Genomic DNA, 19,564 nt, shown 5'->3' on the forward strand with positions numbered 1-19,564 from the left:
GGGGGCCTGCTGGCAGGTGCCCCACAGTGCTGGGGAGTGGGGGTGGTGGGGAACATGAGTTGGACATGGGTGGGGGCCTGCTGGCAGGTGCCCCACAGTACTGGGGGTGGGGGTGGTGGGGAACATGAGTTGGACATGGGTGGGGGCCTGCTGGCAGGTGCCCCACAGTGCTGGAGGGTGGGGGGGTGGGAGACATGGGTGGGGGCCTGGTGGAGGGTGACCCTGCACTGCTGGGGGGTGGGGGTGGTGGGGAACATGAGTTGGACATGGGTGGGGGCCTGCTGGCAGGTGCCCCACAGTGCTGGGGGGTGGGGGGGTGGGAGACATGGGTGGGGGCCTGGTGGAGGGTGACCCTGCACTGCTGGGGGGTGTGGGTGGTGGGGAACATGAGTTGGACATGGGTGGGGGCCTGCTGGCAGGTGCCCCACAGTGCTGGGGGGTGGGGGGTGGGAGACATGGGTGGGGCCTGGTGGAGGGTGACCCTGCACTGCTGGGGGGTGGGGGTGGTGGGAGACATGAGTTGGACATGGATGGGGGCCTGCTGGCAGGTGACCCACAGTGCTGGGGGGTGGGGGGGGTGGGATACATGGGTGGGGGCCTGGTGGAGGGTGACCCTGCACTGCTGGGGTGTGGGGGTGGTGGGGAACATGAGTTGGACATGGGTGGGGGACTGCTGGCAGGTGCCCAACAGTGCTGGGGGGTTGGGGTGGTGGGAGACATGGGTGGGGGCCTGGTGGAGGGTGACCCTGCACTGCTGGGGGGTGGGGGTGGTGGGAGACATGGGTAGGGGCCTGCTGGCAGGTGCTCCACAGTGCTGGGGGGTGGGGGTGGGGGGGAACATGAGTTGGACATGAGTGGGGGCCTGCTGGCAGGTGCCCCACAGTGCTGGGGGTGGGGGTGGTGGGGAACATGAGTTGGACATGGATGGGGGCCTGCTGGCAGGTGCCCCACAGTGCTGGGGGGTGGGGGGGTGGGCGACATGGGTGGGGGCCTGGTGGAGGGTGACCCTGCACTGCTGGGGGGTGGGGGTGGTAGGAGACATGGGTGGGGGCCTGGTGCAGGGTGACCCTGCACTGCTGGGGGGTGGGGTGGTGGGGAACATGAGTTGGACATGGGTGGGGGCCTGCTGGCAGGTGCCCCACAGTGCTGGGGGGTGGGGGTGGTGGTGAACATGAGTTGGACATGGGTGGGGGCCTGCTGGCAGATGCCCCACAGTGCTGGGGTGTGGGGGGTGGGAGACATGGGTGGGGGCCTGGTGGAGGGTGACCCTGCACTGCTGGGGGGTGGGGGTGGTGGGGAACATGAGTTGGACATGGGTGGGGGCCTGCTGGCAGGTGCCCCACAGTGTTGGGGGGTGGGGGTGGTGGGAGACATGGGTGGGGGCCTGGTGGAGGGTGCCCCTGGTGGCTGGGGGTGCAGGGGGACATGCGTTGGTGGGCAGTAGTGCAAGTTGACATGTGGGTTGGCTGGGGGGCATGGCCATGGTGGATGGGGTGCCTGCAGGACATGTGCAGGGTAGGCCCCTGTGGTTTGAGCCACCTGAAGCGGCCATGGAGGGTGTAGAGGGAACACCTGGGAGGACCCACACGTGCCATTCACGTGTGGTGCTCCCCGCGCACCCCTGTAATACACGTACCCTGATCGAATCGCATGTGGAACTTCCCGCGCACCCCTGAAATACGCGTACCCTGCTCGCACGGGGCCAATCGCGTGTGGAACTTCCCGCGCACCCCTGAAATACACGTACCCTGCTGAAATCGCGTGTGGAACTTCCCGCGCACCCCTGAAATACACGTACCCTGCGGAAATTGCGTGTGGAACTTCCCGCGCACCCCTGGAATACACGTACCCTGCTGAAATCGCGTGTGAAACTTCCCCTGCACCCCAAAATACACGTACCCTGATGAAATCGCTTGTGGAACTTCCTGCGCACCCCTGAAATACACGTACCCTGCTGAAATCGCGTGTGGAACTTCCCGCGCACCCCTGGAATACACGTATCCTGCTGATGTCGCGTGTGAAACTTCCCCCGCACCCCAAAATACACGTACCCTGATGAAATCGCGTGTGGAACTTCCCGCGCACCCCTGAAATACACGTACCCTGCTGAAATCGCGTGTGGAACTTCCCGTGCACCCCTGAAATGCACGTACCCTGCGGAAATCGCGTGTCGAACTTCCCGCGCACCCCTGAAATACGCGTAGCCTGCTCGCACGGGGCCAATCGCGTCTGGAACTTCCAGCACACCCCTGAAATACACGTACCCTGCTGAAATCGCGTGTGGAACTTCCCGCGCACCCCTGAAATACACGTACCCTGCGGAAATCGCGTGTGGAACTTCCCGCGCACCCCTGAAATACGCGTACCCTGCTCGCACGGGGCCAATCGCGTGAGGTACTTCCCGCGCCCCCCAGTGATACACATAGCCCGCTTGCCGTGCTGGTACAGGGTTAGCGCAGCCCTTTGCGCTGGATTGGGGATTTTGATGGCTTTTCCCTGCGCGAGAGGCGTTCTTGGGGGCGTAACTGGCGCTGCTGCAGGGTCGCTGCGCCACTGTGCGCCACGCTGGTTTTGGTGGCTGGAATCCATGAATACGCTGTGCGCGGAAATGTATTTTAGCGCACACGGCTGGCGCAGGGATTCGCACGCGCTCACTGTGCGCTAGCCGCGTGTGCCACTTGTGCGCTGAATTCTATGAATTACCCCCTTAGTGTTTTAGTTGAGGCAGTAAGACCCCTCTTAGAAATAGGGAAAGTTAGGTTTTCTCTTGACTTTATTGACTAATAAAGGTCTATAGCAATCACATGCCACATGTTATGTTATGTTACTTTGCATTTATGTAGCGCCTCATGTACCATTGGTATGATCTCAAGGCGCTGGTAGGTTGAACGCCCTTGTGAACCATAGTTCGATTCAGTAGAGAAAGAGAGAGAGTCATAAGGTGCGTGTGAGCAAAAATTCGATATTTTTTTTTTCGAGATTTTCAATTCGATATTTTTTTTTTTCGAGATTTTTTTATTCGGTTTTTTGACTATAAACCAGTCTGACTATTGGCACCCACTAGCATGTCACGGCTGTGGCCCCACACGTAGTCCACGAGGAAGTCCAGTTCCTGCTTACAGAAAGGCTTCTTCCTCGACGTGCAGGAGGTTGTGGCTGTGTGTGGGGTCCCAGCCTGTGCTGCAGGTGCATCCTTCCTCCTCTTGGACTGTGGCACAGACCCTGGCTGGCTAATGCCGCCCTGACCAGTATGGCCAGTGGGTTCGGTGGATTGAGCCAAGGGAGTGGCAGGTGGAGGGATGACCAAAGGCCTGTCTTGTGTCAGTGGCAGCTGGGTGCCCACTAATGGACCCTGCGCAGCAACATCAGCTGTGGCAGGGTCATTGACCGCAACGGTCCTGGTTGGCAGACTCACAACCGGGTGCTGTTGGGTGCATCTGCCCCTGCACTTGCCAACACCCGGCTGTTCGGGGCAGCAGATGACATGACTGCCCCAGGGACACGTGTCTTGGTCTGAGCAGCCCGGCCTGCCCCTATGGTTTCCCCCCTGGCCTGTTGGAGATCTACCAAGGGCTCTTCAAGTGCCAACGCAGCCTGCGCTGGCAGACCCCGAGCCTGGGTGGCGGTGTCCACAGCTGCACCTGCAGCTACCACTACCCTTGGGCCCGTGGCAGTCGATGAAACGGACTGCCGGGTCACACGGGCACCAGTGCCAGATGCAGAAGCTGCATCCCCCGGAACCACAGGGGGTGGTGGCATGACTGCCGCGACACATGGCACAACATTGTGCTCAAGTGGCGCACCCCTGCCTCTTCCCTCTCTGTGGCCGCCCTGGACACCCTGGAGTCCCCCTACTCCCTGGTCACCACGGCCACGTCCCCGACCACGCCCGCCACGAGGAGGACGCCCAGCTGAGGCGCCCCTCACCTTTGGTGGCCTCCCAACCATGGCACTGATGTAGTAGTGCTGGCAAAGATGGAGTGGTGCCAATGGGAGGTGTACACCACAATTGACCTGGGCATATGGGGTGAAGGGGGTGGGAAGCAAGATGTTAACAGCCCCCCTGCACCTGCAAGGCTGTATGTGACCCCGGTGTGATGTGGTGACGGGTCACGCAACGCTCAGGCACCCCAAAACTGCAGTAAAACCGTGCACGCAACCCTGCAGCCTACGTGCGTGGATTCAACCTCCCGCAGTACGCGGTGGCGCCCAGTAACACGAATAACGCGTACGCGTGGGACACGCAGGCTACTATGACATTGAAAATGGGTGCGAAACAAAGGGGCACCCGCAGTGGGAAAAAGAGCGTGTGCGACTCACCGTCTGACTAGCGCGATGCAGAAAAACACGCGTAGCCAATACCCCGCCAAAAGAAGAGCTACGTCCTTGATAGCTGTGAAGTTGTGATGGCGCATGAAACAACAGGAAGCAGCAACACACGTCGGTCTCCACGAAAGGCACGTACAGAGAACTGCTGGGCCCGCTCACCTTTAACCCGTGCTGAGGGAAACGCACGCGCGCGTCACGTCACTTACGCGCATGGGCCCTTTCCTCGTATTACACGCGGACATGCAGTTTTTCACGCGCGCTGAAATGCCCATGCACGCCTGTACGCGTCACGTCACAGGGGCGCTTGCGCTTGAGGGGCCTTCTGTCCAATGAAATTGTGTATGCGTGCAGACGCGCTTACGCGCTAAGAGCCTTTCCTCGAATTATACGCTGACGTGCCGAATTTTCACGTGCCAAATCACTCGGTATCAAGCTGGCCACGCGTAAGCACACGGAAGACCAAGCTCCTGCCCAGAAGGCCGAAGTACTGCCCCCCAGATCCCCGAGCACGCTCCCACCTGCCATCTGCTGCTGCCTGACTGCCTGCTGCCCACGTGCCCTGCCATTTGCTGCCTGCACATCAGCCAGGGGTGCTGTTGCTGTGACCACCCCTGCTGGAACCGAAGACTCCCGACTGGGATTCCATCGCTCCACAGCCCAGCCCCAGGACCCAGTTGCCCACCCACTCCTGCCTCTGGGGTTGTCATGTCGGGGCAAACACCATCTGAGACCACTGACAACCCCCGGCCAGAGAGGCAGAGGGGCACCAGATTCAGTGCCACCGAAGTTGGTGTCCTGGTGGAGCAAGTCCTGGGGCAGTATGATGCCCTCTTCGGAAGTTCCCCCGCCGACAAGGAAGGACGGACTCGGATCTGGACTGACATTGTGACTGCCATCAACGGGGAGGGGGTGGCAGTCCGCGACTTACAACATGTCAAGAAGCGCTGGGAGGACTTCAGGTCCAGGACCCTGAACAAGGCCCGGCGCCTCTTGAAGGCAGCGGATGCCAAGGGGCTCCGGGGCCACTTGTCGGAAGAACAGATGAGGGTCCTGGAACGCATATCCCCAGCGCTCCACATCCAGGTCCTTGAGAGGCAGACCCGTCTGGAGTCGAGCGGTAAGTGTACATGCATCCTGATTGTGAGCTGTGCGTGTGGTGATTTTTCAGTAGTGTGCAGGTTGCACATCTGTTTGTATGGGGTCGAGTATGGGTGGGGGTGTACAGGGCCGTGGGGCTAACACATGCAAGCGCTGGAATGTGTGAGACATGGATGGTGCTTGTGTGTGTAGACTTGCATGCCTAATGCAGTTGTGTGGGCACACATGTTTGGATGAATGTGTATGTAAGTAGACATGTCCGTGATGTCACGCATGTACGTTGTTTTCAGCTGCATGTATCAGCACTGTGTATATGTGCATCTGTGTGTATTTGACAAGGGTACAACAGTGATGCAACATGGATGCATGTGACAGCGGTGTGTGGAAGCCTGATTGGCAGATGTGACATGGATGCCCATCTGAACACTGCGAAACTTGGCAGAGGTGTACACATGCATGCAAGTGTGGTGGTGTGTGTACATGTGTGGTGCACTTCCTGTGTTGCATGTGATGTCTGGCTCAGCTTTGCCTGCTCATGCTGTTGTATGGGTATGGATGGTGCTGGCAGTTGCGATATGGCTGTGGTATGGCTCATGTGTGCGAGTTGAAATGACATGTGTGTTGGGGATTGTGATGGCTTGTCTGAGGTTTGCCAATGCCACTCATGTACAACTGTCATGTGTGTATGTGTTCATTGTACAGTGCCCTGATTCCTGTGTTTTATTTCTCCCTGTCTGCAGCGTCAACTGATGAAAAGGGCGGAGAAGGTGCTGTGGAGCACAGCGGCGGGGATCCCACCGCCAGCCGGAGACGCAAGGCCCGGCTCCCCTCCCATGTTGTCATCTCGTCGGGAGTGAGGAGTCCGGTGCCGCGTCCCAGGCCGCAACTGCCGGGGGGAGGTCCAAGAGGCGGAGGTTGGAGTTGGACTCCTCGGCAGCAGAAGGGGCAGCTGGGACCCCACAGGGCCCAACGGGGGAAGATGGCACGGAGTCATCCAGGTTGGTGGGGAGTTTGGTGGAGGAGGAGGCCGTGCAAGCAAGAGAGACGGGGTCTGGAGGTGGGGATCCCACTGGTGCTAGTGGTGCAGTGCAGGACCAGGGACAGGAGGAAGCACAGGCCGCCGCGGAGGTGCCTGTGTGCAATCCTGTCCCTGATCCTGTCCCGGCATCATCTTGCACCAGCAGGGATGCCTACGTCCAGACCCGTTTTCAGGCAGGGGATGAGCTCACGACAACTGGCCTTCTTCTGCCTGCGGACGTGGCTATCCGGGTCCGGGTTGAGCCTGTTCTGACTGGTGTGGCGCTGCGTCAATGGGCCATGCGAGGTGACCTGCAGTCTTTTCATGAGGAGACTGCACGTCATTTCGAATGGCTCGTTGACCACGTCAGCCTGCTGGGACAGCTCACCCAGGCCGGATTCCTCTGTATGATGGGGCTTGCTACGACCCCCTCCTCAACTGAATCCCCAACGTGCCAGTCGTCCTCCGTCCCATCCTCCCACCCATCAGTCACCTGGGTGCCCTGTGGAGCTGCCTCTGACGGTGCGGCCAGGCTGGTGGAGGAGGCATCCCTGCCACAGTCGGGAGTCGGACGTCCAGCAGGGGTGGCCACATCAACGACTGCACCCCAGCCGGCGGAGGATGTGCAGGCAGCAGGAGGCAGTGCACAGGCAGAGTCACAGCAGCAGCAGCAACATGGTGGGAGCCATGAAGGCTCGGGGCCTTCGACATCGGAGGGGCACGCATCGGCCGGAGGGCAGGAGGACCCAGGACAGAGAGTGTCTTCCGTGTGGCAGCGGTTGGGCCACGCCATAGATGCGGAGCGGCAGCGGGCGGAAGAGGCACGGCTCACAATGGTCAGGGCGGAGAACTCCATGCGGAGGGCCCTGAGGCGGGCCGAGTGCCTCAAGGCAATCCGCAGGGGTTTGGAGGTGGACACGTCGATGGCCTTGCGGACCCTCGGGGCCATGGAGGAGGACCGCCTCCGGGTCATTGAGCAGGAGTTCGATGATGCCCTGGCCCGGGACATCCAAAAGTGAGCCATCAAACTAGCCCGCTGCCCTTTTACATAGTTATGTAGGTAGTGTTAGGTTTCCTTTTTTTTGGATTTATTTTGGACCTTTTGGACATTGGCCGCATTTTTGTATATAGTTTATTTTATTAGTTAGTGTAGTTAGATAGGTTTCATTTCTTTTGTTGGGATAATGGACCCTGGCTTGTTCGTATGTACATAGTTCACTGTTGGATTGCATTTTTCTTTCACATTTTAACCATGGAGCAATGGCTTTCAATTTTATTTATTTTTTGTGGACAGTGACTTTGGACACCATTACTTCGGATTATGATTTTTGGTTTTGCTTTTTTTCACAGACATGCTTCTTTTCATTTTTGTACATTCCCATTTCTGTTTCTTTATTTTTGATTCTATTTATGTTTCCTTTAATGCATATTTTTTTATTGAACTTCAATGTGTAGTATCTCATTGGTTTAATGCATATCATGATATGGGTTTTAAGATTCACTGACACCCATTGGGTGTATGTGAGGGAAATGTGTTTGTTTCGGAACTTGCAATTGGTGTTCTGTCATGTAATTGCCAATTATGAGTGGGTGGATGCAATACTCGGGTGGGTGTTATGCATTTGGAGGCTGACCATAGGGACCAGGGATCTACATTTTGATGACATGTTGGCTGGGGAACATGAGTTGGGCATGGGTGGGGGCCTGCTGGCAGGTGCCCCACAGTGCTGGGGGTGGGGGGGTCGGAGACATGGGTGGTGGCCTTGTGGAGGGTGACCCTGCACTGCTGGGGGGTGGGGGTGGTGGGGAACATGAGTTGGACATGGGTGGGGTCCTGCTGGCAGGTGCCCCACAGTTCTGGGGGGTGGGGGTGGTGGGAGACATGAGTTGGACATGGGTGGGGGCCTGCTGGCAGGTGCCCCACAGTGCTGGGGGGTCGGGGGGGTGGGAGACATGGGTGGGGGCCTGGTGGAGGGTGACCCTGCACTGCTGGGGGGTGGGGGTGGTGGGAGACATGGGTGGGGGCCTGCTGGCAGGTGCCCCACAGTGCTGGGGGGTGGGGGGGTGGGAGACATGGGTGGGGGCCTGGTGGAGGGTGACCCTGCACTGCTGGGGGGTGGGGGTGGTGGGGAATATGAGTTGGACATGGGTGGGGGCCTCCTGGCAGATGCCCCACAGTCCTGAGGGGGTGGGGGTGGTGGGAGACATGGGTGGGGGCCTGGTGGAGGGTGACCCTGCACTGCTGGGGGGTGGGGGTGGTGGGAGACATGGGTGGGGGCCTGCTGGCAGGTGCCCCACAGTGCTGGGGGTGGCGGTGGTGGGGAACATGAGTTGGACATGGGTGGGGGCCTGCTGGCAGGTGCCCCACAGTGCTGGGGGGTGGGGGTGGTGGGGAACATGAGTTGGACATGGGTGGGGGCCTGCTGGCAGGTGCCCCACAGTGCTGGGGGGTGGGGGTGGTGGGGAACATGAGTTGGACATGGGTGGGGGCCTGCTGGCAGGTGCCCCACAGTGCTGGGGGTTGAGGGGTGGGAGACATGGGTGGGTGCCTGGTGGAGGGTGACCCTGCACTGCTGGGGGGTGGGGGTGGTAGGAGACATGGGTGGGGGCCTGCTGGAAGGTGCCCCCCCAGTGCTGGGGGGTGGGGGGGTGGGAGACATGGGTGGGGGCCTGGTGGAGGGTGACCCTGCACTGCTGGGGGGTGGGGGTGGTGGGGAACATGAGTTGGACATGGGTGGGGGCCTGCTGGCAGATGCCCCACAGTCCTGAGGGGGTGGGGGTGGTGGGAGACATGGGTGGGGGCCTGGTGGAGGGTGACCCTGCACTGCTGGGGGGTGGGGGTGGTGGGAGACATGGGTGGGGGCCTGCTGGCAGGTGCCCCACAGTGCTGGGGGTGGCGGTGGTGGGGAACATGAGTTGGACATGGGTGGGGTCCTGCTGGCAGGTGCCCCACAGTGCTGGGGGGTGGGGGTGGTGGGGAACATGAGTTGGAAATGGGTGGGGGCCTGCTGGCAGGTGCCCCACAGTGCTGGGGGGTGGGGGGGGGTGGGAGACATGGGTGGGGGCCTGGTGGAGGGTGACCCTGCACTGCTGGGGGGTGGGGGTGGTGGGGAACATGAGTTGGACATGGGTGGGGGCCTGCTGGCAGGTGCCCCACAGTGCTGGGGGTGGGGGGGTGGGAGACATGGGTGGGGGCCTGGTGGAGGGTGACCCTGCACTGCTGGGGGGTGGGGGTGGTGGGAGACATGAGTTGGACATAGGTGGGGGCCTGCTGACAGGTGCCCCACAGTGCTGGGGGGTGGGGGGGTGGGAGACATGGGTGGGGGCCTGGTGGAGGGTGACCCTGCACTGCTGGGGGGTGGGGGTGGTGGGAGACATGGGTGGGGGTCTGCTGGCAGGTGCCCCACAGTGCTGGGGGGTGGGGGGGTGGGAGACATGGGTGGGGGCCTGGTGGAGGGTGACCCTGCACTGCTGGGGGGTGGGGTGGTGGGGAACATGAGTTGGACATGGGTGGGGGCCTGCTGGCAGGTGCCCCACAGTGCTGGGGGGTGGGGGTGGTGGGGTACATGAGTTGGACATGGGTGGGGGCCTGCTGGCAGGTGCCCCACAGTGCTGGGGTTGGGGTGGTGGGGAACATGAGTTGGACATGGGTGGGGGCCTGCTGGCAGGTGCCCCACAGTGCTGGGGGGTGGGGGTGGTGGGGAACATGAGTTGGACATGGGTGGGGGCCTGCTGGCAGGTGCCCCACAGTGCTGGGGGGTGGGGGGGTGGGAGACATGGGTGGGGGCCTGGTGGAGGGTGACCCTGCACTGCTGGGGGGTGGGGGTGGTGGGAGACATGAGTTGGACATGGGTGGGGCCTGCTGGCAGGTGCCCCACAGTGCTGGGGGGTGGGAGCGGTGGGAGACATGGGTTGGGGCCTGGTGGAGGGTGACCCTGCACTGCTGGGGGGTGCGGGTGGTGGGAGACATGGGTGGGGGCCTGCTGGCAGGTGCCCCACAGTGCTGGGGGGTGGGGGGGTGGGAGACATGGGTGGGGGCCTGGTGGAGGGTGACCCTGCACTGCTGGGGGGTGGGGGTGGTGGGAGACATGAGTTGGACATGGGTGGGGGCCTGCTGGCAGGTGCCCCACAGTGCTGGGGGGTGGGGGGTGGGAGACATGGGTGGGGGCCTGGTGAAGGGTGACCCTGCACTGCTGGGGGGTGGGGGTGGTGGGGAACATGAGTTGGACATGGGTGGGTTCCTGCTGGCAGGTGCCCATCAGTGCTGGAGGGTGGGGGTGGTGGGAGACATGGGTGGGGGCCTGGTGGAGGGTGACCCTGCACTGCTGGGGGGTGGGGGTGGTGGGAGACATGGGTGGGGGCCTGCTGGCAGGTGCCCCACAGTGCTGGGGGTGGGGGTGGTGGGGAACATGAGTTGGACATGGGTGGGGGCCTGCTGGCAGGTGCCCCACAGTGCTGGGGGGTGGGGGTGGTGGGGAACATGAGATGGACATGGGTGGGGGCCTGCTGGCAGGTGCCCCACAGTGCTGGGGGTGGGGGGGTCGGAGACATGGGTGGTGGCCTTGTGGAGGGTGACCCTGCACAGCTGGGGGGTGGGGGTGGTGGGGAACATGAGTTGGACATGGGTGGGGTCCTGCTGGCAGGTGCCCCACAGTTCTGGGGGGTGGGGGTGGTGGGAGACATGAGTTGGACATGGGTGGGGGCCTGCTGGCAGGTGCCCCACAGTGCTGGGGGGTCGGGGGGGGTGGGAGACATGGGTGGGGGCCTGGTGGAGGGTGACCCTGCACTGCTGGGGGGTGGGGGTGGTGGGAGACATGGGTGGGGGCCTACTGGCAGGTGCCCCACAGTGCTGGGGGGTGGGGGGGTGGGAGACATGGGTGGGGGCCTGGTGGAGGTTGACCCTGCACTGCTGGGGGGTGGGGGTGGTGGGGAACATGAGTTGGACATGGGTGGGGGCCTGCTGGCAGATGCCCCACAGTGCTGGGGTGTGGGGGGTGGGAGACATGGGTGGGGGCCTGGTGGAGGGTGACCCTGCACTGCTGGGGGGTGGGGGTGGTGGGAAACATGAGTTGGACATGGGTGGGGGCCTGCTGGCAGGTGCCCCACAGTGCTGGGGGGGTGGGGGGGTGGGAGACATGGGTGGGGGCCAGGTGGAGGGTGACCCTGCACTGCTGGGGGGTGTATGTGGTGGGGAACATGTGTTGGACATGGGTGGGGGCCTGCTGGCAGGTGCCGCACAGTGCTGGGGTGTGGGGGGGTGGGAGACATGGGTGGGGGCCTGGTGGAGGGTGACCCTGCACTGCTGGGGGGTGGGGGTGGTGGGAGACATGAGTTGGACATGGATGGGGGCCTGCTGGCAGGTGCCCCACAGTGCTGGGGGGTGGGGGGGTGGGATACATGGGTGGGGGCCTGGTGGAGGGTGACTGCACTGCTGGGGTGTGGGGGTGGTGGGGAACATGAGTTGGACATGGGTGGGGGCCTGCTGGCAGGTGCCCAACAGTGCTGGGGGGTTGGGGTGGTGGGAGACATGTGTGGGGGCCTGGTGGAGGGTGACCCTGCACTTCTGGGGGGTGGGGGTGGTGGGAGACATGGGTGGGGGCCTGCTGGCAGGTGCCCCACAATGCCGGGGGGTGGGGGTGGTGGGGAACATGAGTTGGACATGGGTGGGGGCCTGCTGGCAGGTGCCCCACAGTGCTGGGGGGTGGGGGTGGTGGGGAACATGAGTTGGACATGGGTGGGGGCCTGCTGGCAGGTGCCCCACAGTGCTGGGGGTTGAGGGGTGGGAGACATGGGTGGGGGCCTGCTGGAGGGTGACCCAGCACTGCTGGGGGGTGGGGGTGGTAGGAGACATGTGTGGGGGCCTGCTGGCAGGTGCCCCACAGTGCTGGGGGGTGGGGGGGTGGGAGGCATGGGTGGGGGCCTGGTGGAGGGTGACCCTGCACTGCTGCGGGGTGGGGGTGGTGGGGAACATGAGTTGGACATGGGTGGGGGCCTGCTGGCAGGTGCCCCACAGTCCTGAGGGGGTGGTGGGAGACATGGGTGGGGGCCTGGTGGAGGGTGACCCTGCACTGCTGGGGGGTGGGGGTGGTGGGAGACATGGGTGGGGGCCTGCTGGCAGGTGCCCCACAGTGCTGGGGGTGGCGGTGGTGGGGAACATGAGTTGTACATGGGTGGGGGCCTGCTGGCAGGTGCCCCACAGTGCTGGGGGGTGGGGGTGGTGGGGAACATGAGTTGGACATGGGTGGGGGCCTGCTGGCAGGTGCCCCACAGTGCTGGGGGGTGGGAGGGTGGGAGACATGGGTGGGGGCCTGGTGGAGGGTGACCCTGCACTGCTGGGGGGTGGGGGTGGTGGGGAACATGAGTTGGACATGGGTGGGGGCCTGCTGGCAGGTGCCCCACAGTGCTGGGGGTGGGGGGGTGGGAGACATGGGTGGGGGCCTGGTGGAGGGTGACCCTGCACTGCTGGGGGGTGGGGGTGGTGGGAGACATGAGTTGGACATAGGTGGGGGCCTGCTGACAGGTGCCCCACAGTGCTGGGGGGTGGGAGTGGTGGGAGACATGGGTGGGGGCCTGGTGGAGGGTGACCCTGCACTGCTGGGGGGTGGGGGTGGTGGGAGACATGGGTGGGGGCCTGCTGGCAGGTGCCCCACAGTGCTGGGGGGTGGGGGGGTGGGAAACATGGGTGGGGGCCTGGTGGAGGGTGACCCTGCACTGCTGGGGGGTGGGGTGGTGGGGAACATGAGTTGGACATGGGTGGGGGCCTGCTGGCAGGTGCCCCACAGTGCTGGGGGGTGGGGGTGGTGGAGAACATGAGTTGGACATGGGTGGGGGCCTGCTGGCAGGTGCCCCACAGTGCTGGGGTTGGGGGTGGTGGGGAACATGTGTTGGACATGGGTGGGGGCCTGCTGGCAGGTGCCCCACAGTGCTGGGGGGTGGGGGTGGTGGGGAACATGAGTTGGACATGGGTGGGGGCCTGCTGGCAGGTGCCCCACAGTGCTGGGGGGTGGGGGGTGGGAGACATGGGTGGGGGCCTGGTGGAGGGTGACCCTGCACTGCTGGGGGGTGGGGGTGGTGGGAGACATGAGTTGGACATGGGTGGGGCCTGCTGGCAGGTGCCCCACAGTGCTGGGGGGTGGGAGTGGTGGGAGACATGGGTGGGGGCCTGGTGGAGGGTGACCCTGCACTGCTGGGGGGTGCGGGTGGTGGGAGACATGGGTGGGGGCCTGCTGGCAGGTGCCCCACAGTGCTGGGGGGTGGGGGGGTGGGAGACATGGGTGGGGTCCTGGTGGAGGGTGACCCTGTACTGCTGGGGGGTGGGGGTGGTGGGAGACATGAGTTGGACATGGGTGGGGGCCTGCTGGCAGGTGTCCCACAGTGCTGGGGGGGGGTGGGAGACATGGGTGGGGGCCTGGTGGAGGGTGACCCTGCACTGCTGGGGGGTGGGGGTGGTGGGAGACATGAGTTGGACATGGATGGGGGCCTGCTGGCAGGTGCCCCACAGTGCTGGGGGGTGGGGGGGTGGGATACATGGGTGGGGGCCTGGTGGAGGGTGACCCTGCACTGCTGGGGTGTGGGGGTGGTGGGGAACATGAGTTGGACATGGGTGGGGGCCTGCTGGCAGCTGCCCAACAGTGCTGGGGGGTTGGGGTGGTGGGAGACATGGGTGGGGGCCTGGTGGAGGGTGACCCTGCACTGCTGGGGGGTGGGGGTGGTGGGAGACATGGGTGGGGGCCTGCTGGCAGGTGCCCCACAGTGCCGGGGGGTGGGGGTGGTGGGGAACATGAGTTGGACATGGGTGGGGGCCTGCTGGCAGGTGCCCCACAGTGCTGGGGGGTGGGGGTGGTGGGGAACATGAGTTGGACATGGGTGGGGGCCTGCTGGCAGGTGCCCCACAGTGCTGGGGGTTGAGGGGTGGGAGACATGGGTGGGGGCCTGGTGGAGGGTGACCCAGCACTGCTGGGGGGTGGGGGTGGTAGGAGACATGGGTGGGGGCCTGCTGGCAGGTGCCCCACAGTGCTGGGGGTGGGGGGGTGGGCGGCATGGGTGGGGGCCTGGTGGAGGGTGACCCTGCACTGCTGCGGGGTGGGGTGGTGGGGAACATGAGTTGGACATGGGTGGGGGCCTGCTGGCAGGTGCCCCACAGTCCTGAGGGGGTGGGGGTGGTGGGAGACATGGGTGGGGGCCTGGTGGAGGGTGACCCTGCACTGCTGGGGGGTGGGGGTGGTGGGAGACATGGGTGGGGGCCTGCTGGCAGGTGCCCCACAGTGCTGGGGGTGGCGGTGGTGGGGAACATGAGTTGTACATGGGTGGCGGTCTGCTGGCAGGTGCCCCACAGTGCTGGGGGGTGGTGGTGGTGGGGAACATGAGTTGGACATGGGTGGGGGCCTGCTGGCAGGTGCCCCACAGTGCTGGGGGGTGGGGGGGTGCGAGACATGGGTGGGGGCCTGGTGGAGGGTGACCCTGCACTGCTGGGGGGTGGGGGTGGTGGGGAACATGAGTTGGACATGGGTGGGGGCCTGCTGGCAGGTGCCCCACAGTGCTGGGGGTGGGGGGGTGGGAGACATGGGTGGGGGCCTGGTGGAGGGTGACCCTGCACTGCTGGGGGGTGGGGGTGGTGGGAGACATGAGTTGGACATAGGTGGGGGCCTGCTGACAGGTGCCCCACAGTGCTGGGCGGTGGGGGGGTGGGAGACATGGGTGGGGGCCTGGTGGAGGGTGACCCTGCACTGCTGGGGGGTGGGGGTGGTGGGAGACATGGGTGGGGGCCTGCTGGCAGGTGCCCCACAGTGCTGGGGGGTGGGGGGGGTGGGATACATGGGTGGGGGCCTGGTGGAGGGTGACCCTGCACTGCTGGGGGGTGGGGTGGTGGGGAACATGAGTTGGACATGGGTGGGGGCCTGCTGGCAGGTGCCCCACAGGGCTGGGGGGTTGGGGTGGTGGGGAACATGAGTTGGACATGGGTGGGGGCCTGCTGGCAGGTGCCCCACAGTGCTGGGGTTGGGGGTGGTGGGGAACATGAGTTGGACATGGGTGGGGGCCTGCTGGCAGGTGCCCCACAGTGCTGGGGGGTGGGGGTGGTGGGGAACATGAGTTGGACATGGGTGGGGGCCTGCTGGCAGGTGCCCCACAGTGCTGGGGGGTGGGGGGTGGGAGACATGGGTGGGGGCCTGGTGGAGGGTGACCCTGCACTGCTGGGGGGTGGGGGTGGTGGGAGACATGAGTTGGACATGGGTGGGGCCTGCTGGCAGGTGCCCCACAGTGCTGGGGGGTGGGAGTGGTGGGAGACATGGGTGGGGGCCTGGGGGAGGGTGACCCTGCACTGCTGGGGGGTGCGGGTGGTGGGAGACATGGGTGGGGCCTGCTGGCAGGTGCCCCACAGTGCTGGGGGGTGGGGGGTGGGAGACATGGGTGGGGTCCTGGTGGAGGGTGACCCTGCACTGCTGGGGGGTGGGGGTGGTGGGAGACATGAGTTGGACATGGGTGGGGGCCTGCTGGCAGGTGCCCCACAGTGCTGGGGGGTGTGGGGTGGGAGACATGGGTGGGGGCCTGGTGAAGGGTGACCCTGCACTGCTGGGGGGTGGGGGTGGTGGGGAACATGAGTTGGACATGGGTGGGTTCCTGCTGGCAGGTGCCCATCAGTGCTGGGGGGTGGGGGTGGTGGGAGACATGGGTGGGGGCCTGGTGGAGGGTGACCCTGCACTGCTGGGGGGTGGGGGTGGTGGGAGACATGGGTGGGGGCCTGCTGGCAGGTGCCCCACAGTGCTGGGGGTGGGGGTGGTGGGGAACATGAGTTGGACATGGGTGGGGGCCTGCTGGCAGGTGCCCCACAGTGCTGGGGGTTGGGGGTGGTGGGGAACATGAGTTGGACATGGGTGGGGGCCTGCTGGCAGGTGCCCCACAGTGCTGGGGGGTAGGGGGGTGGGAGACATGGGTGGGGGCCTGGTGGAGGGTGACCCTGTACTGCTGGGGGGTGAGGGTGGTGGGAGACATGGGTGGGGGCCTGCTGGCAGGTGCCCCACAGTGCTGGGGGGAGGGGGGGTGGGAGACATGGGTGGGGGCCTGGTGGAGGTTGACCCTGCACTGCTGGGGGATGGGGTGGTGGGGAACATGAGTTGGACATGGGTGGGGGCCTGCTGGCAGGTGCCCCACAGTGCTGGGGGGTGGGGGTGGTGGGGAACATGAGTTGGACATGGGTGGGGGCCTGCTGGCAGGTGCCCCACAGTGCTGGGGGGTGGGGGTGGTGGGGAACATGAGTTGGACATGGGTGGGTGCCTGCTGGCAGGTGCCCCACAGTGTTTGGGGGTGGGGGGGTGTTAGACATGTGTGGGGGCCTGGTGGAGGGTGACCCTGCACTGCTGGGGGGTGGGGGTGGTGGGAGACATGGGTGGAGGCCTGCTGGCAGGTGGCCCACAGTGCTGGGGGGTGGGGGGGTGGGAGACATGGGTGGGGGCCTGGTGGAGGGTGACCCTGCACTGCTGGGGGGTGGGGTGGTGGGGAACATGAGTTGGACATGGGTGGGGGCCTGCTGGCAGGTGCCCCACAGTGCTGGGGGGTGGGGGTGGTGGGAGACATGGGTGGGGGCCTGGTGGAGGGTGACCCTGCACTGCTGGGGGGTGGGGGTGGTGGGGAACATGAGTTGGACATGGGTGGGGGCCTGCTGGCAGGTGCCCCACAGTGTTTGGGGGTGGGGGGTGTTAGACATGTGTGGGGGCCTGGTGGAGGGTGACCCTGCACTGCTGGGGGGTGGGGATGGTGGGAGACATGGGTGGGGGCCTGCTGGCAGGTGCCCCACAGTGCTGGGGGGTGGGGGGGTGGGAGACATGGGTGGGGGCCTGGTGGAGGGTGACCCTGCACTGCTGGGGGGTGGGGTGGTGGGGAACATGAGTTGGACATGGGTGGGGGCCTGCTGGCAGGTGCCCCACAGTGCTGGGGGGTGGGGGTGGTGGGAGACATGGGTGGGGGCCTGGTGGAGGGTGACCCTGCACTGCTGGGGGGTGGGGGTGGTGGGGAACATGAGTTGGACATGGGTGGGGGCCTGCTGGCAGGTGCCCCACAGTGTTTGGGGGTGGGGGGTGTTAGACATGTGTGGGGGCCTGGTGGAGGGTGACCCTGCACTGCTGGGGGGTGGGGATGGTGGGAGACATGGGTGGGGGCCTGCTGGCAGGTGCCCCACAGTGCTGGGGGGTGGGGGGGTGGGAGACATGGGTGGGGGCCTGGTGGAGGGTGACCCTGCACTGCTGGGGGGTGGGGTGGTGGGGAACATGAGTTGGACATGGGTGGGGGCCTGCTGGCAGGTGCCCCACAGTGCTGGGGGGTGGGGGTGGTGGTGAACATGTGTTGGACATGGGTGGGGGCCTGCTGGCAGGTGCCCCACAGTGTTGGGGGGTGGGGGTGGTGGGAGACATGGGTGGGGGCCTGGTGGAGGGTGCCCCTGGTGGCTGGGGGTGCAGGGGGACATGCGTTGGTGGGCAGTAGTGCAAGTTGACATGTGGGTTGGCTGGGGGGCATGGCCATGGTGGATGGGGTGCCGGCAGGACATGTGCAGGGTAGGCCCCTGTGGTTTGAGCCACCTGCAGCGGCCGTGGAGGATGTATAGGGAACACCTGGGAGGACCCACACGTGCCATTCACGTGTGGTGCTCCCCGCGCACCCCTGTAATACACGTACCCTGATCGAATCGCGTGTGGAACTTCCCGCGCACCCCTGAAATACGCATACCCTGCTTGCACGGGGCCAATCGCGTGTGGAACTTCCCGCGCATCCCTGAAATACACGTACCCTGCTGAAATCGCGTGTGGAACTTCCCGCGCACCCCTGAAATACACGTACCCTGTGGAAATCGCGTGTGGAACTTCCCGCGCACCCCTGGAATACACGTACCCTGCTGAAATCGAGTGTGAAACTTCCCCTGCAACCCTGAAATACACGTACCCTGCTGAAATCGCGTGTGGAACTTCCCGCGCACCCCTGGAATACACGTACCCTGCTGATGTCGCGTGTGAAACTTCCCCCGCACCCCGAAATACACGTACCCTGATGAAATCACGTGTGGAACTTCCCGCGCACCCCTGAAATACACGTACCCTGCTGAAATCACGTGTGGAACTTCCCGTGCACCCCTGAAAAGCACGTACCCTGCGGAAATCGTGTGTCGAACTTCCCGCGCACCCCTGAAATACGCGTAGCCTGCTCGCATGGGGCCAATCGCGTGTGGAACTTCCCGCGCACCCCTGAAATACACATACCCTGCTGAAATCGCGTGTGGAACTTCCCGCGCACCCCTGAAATACACGTACCCTGCGGAAATCGCGTGTGGAACTTCCCGCGCACCCCTGAAATAAGCGTACCCTGCTCGCACGAGGCCAATCGCGTGAGGTACTTCCCGCGCCCCCCAGTGATACACATAGCCCGCTTGCCGTGCTGGTACAGGGTTAGCGCAGCCCTTTGCGCTGGATTGGGGATTTTGATGGCTTTTCCCTGCGCGAGAGGCATTCTTGGGGGCGTAACTGCCGCTGCTGCAGGGTCGCTGCGCAACTGTGCGCCACGCTGGTTTTGGTGGCTGGAATCCATGAATACGCTGTGCGCTGAAATGGATTTTAGCGCACGCGGCTGGCGCAGGGATTCGCACGCGCTCACTGTGCGCTAGCTGCGTGCGCCACTTGTGCGCTGAATTCTATGAATTACCCCCTTAGTGTTTTAGTTGAGGCAGTAAGACCCCTCTTAGAAATAGGGAAAGTTAGGTTTTCTCTTGACTTTATTGACTAATAAAGGTCAATAGCAATCACATGCTACATGGTATGTTATGTTACTTTGCATTTATATAGCGCCTCATGTACCATTGGTATGATCTCAAGGCGCTGGTAGGTTGAACGCCCTTGTGAACCATAGTTCGAGTCAGTAGAGAAAGAGAGAGAGTCATAAGGTGCGTGTGAGCACCGGATATGTGTGGAGCAGTTGGGGCACTCGTGTGATAGCTGCTTCTTAGCGGTAGGTGTGGCTGTTGGGAGGTCAGGAGTATGTGATAGTTCTGGCAGGGTGATACCAGACTGATTCTGGCTGCGTTAGGCCTGAGGAGAACGCCTAGGCTGGTGGGTGTGCAGCCAGCTGTGTTCATTTAGG

The sequence above is a fragment of the Ambystoma mexicanum genome, chromosome 5q, assembly GCF_040938575.1.
Source record: "Ambystoma mexicanum isolate Mex_15411 chromosome 5q, UKY_AmexF1_1, whole genome shotgun sequence".
In the NCBI taxonomy this organism is placed as follows: Eukaryota; Metazoa; Chordata; class Amphibia; order Caudata; family Ambystomatidae; genus Ambystoma; species Ambystoma mexicanum.